The following is a 220-nucleotide window of genomic DNA, read 5'->3' on the forward strand; positions in this document are numbered from 1 at the left end:
TTTCGATGAGAATGAACGCAGCTCATTCGTGGAGCGAAGGGGGGGTGTCGATCCAAAGAAATCTAAAACTCATCTTAAGGCGGCGAAGATTAATAGCTTGATCATCAACGTCGCTGGGAAGGAGTGAGAATGTCGAGGCAAAGGCGGATCCAGCGCGTCATTAAACCCTATTTTGTTGCCAGGGCGTGCAATTTGCAACTTATTGCGGAGACGTTGCCCG

This window comes from Penaeus monodon, chromosome 29 (genome assembly GCF_015228065.2).
Source record: "Penaeus monodon isolate SGIC_2016 chromosome 29, NSTDA_Pmon_1, whole genome shotgun sequence".
Lineage (NCBI taxonomy): Eukaryota > Metazoa > Arthropoda > Malacostraca > Decapoda > Penaeidae > Penaeus > Penaeus monodon.